The sequence below is a fragment of the Sinocyclocheilus grahami genome, unplaced genomic scaffold, assembly GCF_001515645.1.
Source record: "Sinocyclocheilus grahami isolate Dianchi unplaced genomic scaffold, SAMN03320097.WGS_v1.1 scaffold261.1, whole genome shotgun sequence".
Lineage (NCBI taxonomy): Eukaryota > Metazoa > Chordata > Actinopteri > Cypriniformes > Cyprinidae > Sinocyclocheilus > Sinocyclocheilus grahami.
In genome coordinates this window covers 798,425-800,414 of record NW_015505440.1, presented here as the reverse complement: position 1 = coordinate 800,414, position 1,990 = coordinate 798,425, and the positions used below count along the sequence as shown (strand labels likewise).

Sequence of the window (1,990 nt, the reverse complement as noted above, 5' to 3'; positions counted from 1 at the left end):
CAGAATCAATAAAGCAGCAACAAAACATTCATTATTACTACCAAAAGCACCTGCATAAGGCTGCATCTTTATCATTAATTTTATTGGTTGACGAATTCGACAGAAAACAAGGTCAAATTATTTTCCAACAGCACGGAGAAGACTACTTACAAATTGTAGTCCATTACAGATTGCAAATCACATGAGATTACATCTCTCTCTATTAGATTATTCTGACAATTTATAGAAGACTTTTGACCTAACTCGTTTATCACATACTTTTAATATAAAAATACAAAAGTATTACATATTCAATTCTTTATTTTCAACAACATTAAGTGCATTAAATGTTTCTCACACTGGGGTTTGTGAAGGAACTGAACAAAAAAAAACAAAATGTGTGAGTGTGTAGTTCAGTTATTCAAATATAAACTTAAAATCTCAGGGGGACTTCAAGGAGATATTTTACGTCAAAATGATGTGTGAATAATATGTAATCATGTAATCCATAAAGTAACTGTAATCTGAATATAAGCATTTTAAAACTTATTGTAATTTATTACAACTACAAGCACTTAATTTTTTTTATCTGATTAGGCAATCCGGATTACATGTAATCAGTTACTACCCAGAACTGTTTCCCAATAATGGAAGAGTCCATTTAATAACATCAAAAACCAGAATTTGCCATCTGCAGGAGTATATAAGCAGAATAACAATTAGAATACTTATGTTGTGCGAATAATTCTCTTGTGTAGACGTCCGTGCTCGATTAGCCTTGTCATTAGTAGGATTCAAGTGTACTAGGTATCATCTGGTCCCAGCTGAGCTAGATGCTACTGTCTTGTGAGCAATATACTTGCCACATATGTCACCTTGAATAATGAAAGTTTATGACACAGAGGACAGAACCTTGCTGTTATAAGTACTGACAGCTTCCAGAGTATTGCAAACATCATCAACACCGCAAACTGTATTAGCATAACAGGGACAGGTGCTTTTCAAGGTGCAGTTTCATCTTGCCTAATGTTTATGCATGAGAACATATGACAATATGCTGCCATCCAGAGTCCAACCAATTAAATATGCTGATGCTTCCCCTCTAGAAAGCTGACGGCTGCATTCAAGGACGACCGTCAGCTGGTGCAAACATTTACAGAGAAATTAGGTGTGTCTGTGTAGAAAAGAGTTCACTCACTATCCTAAATATATAAAGTTATGTGGCTTTTTAGGAAGAAAAAAAATGAAGTACTGAAAACTTGACAGCATAACAGCACAAGAAAGTACAAATGTAGTAACCTCAAAGTCAAATTCCTGTCTTTATCCACTATTGAACCCCAGGCTATCACCCCAAATCAGATTATATTGACTGAGCCAAGACGGTCTTTCTCGTTACACAGCACAAGACTAGATGAAGTCAATACTATGTGCAATACCTTTAGCACACAGAGATGACTTACACAAAATTTTAGCCTGTAGCGCTAATATTTAATATTAATATTGAATAGAAAATATGCACTGCACTTCTAATAATTTGCACCTGACAATGCTTAAACTGAAGCACAAGAAAATATATGAAATACTTTATTTTAAGTGACAATCTGTATGGAATCTGTGCATTGTAACAACCATCTTCTGAAGTCAATTTTCACTTTAATAGCATGCTAAGAAAACATTTAGGAGCTAAAATAAATAAAACTGGCTTTATGGTTTTTCCTCTAGTTTCAGAATCTTGGTGATGTTATTCATAACCGTTTAGGGACCATTTTCTGTCATTGTGAAATAATATCTATCACTATATACCCAAGGCTTCTGAAAATAACATGAATTGTGGTTTAACAAGCCCTGTAGATGACTTTAGTGATGGGCTATTATCAGCTTTCAATGGTAGGCAATAAAATCATAACGACTGCAGAGGGAGAAATGGGTTGTGTTTTACAAATCCATGCTGCCACCAAGTGGTGTTTAGGAAATATGACGATGCACCATAAAATAATCTCAGCGATGCTGA

General features: G+C 34.6%; 1 protein-coding gene across 2 annotated transcripts in view; it reads right to left on the bottom strand.

Moving 5' to 3' along the window:
* Positions 1–1,990, bottom strand: part of nf2a (NF2, moesin-ezrin-radixin like (MERLIN) tumor suppressor a) — a 45,950-nt gene that overhangs the window by 39,237 nt on the left and 4,723 nt on the right. The gene's annotated exons all lie outside the window — the stretch shown is intronic.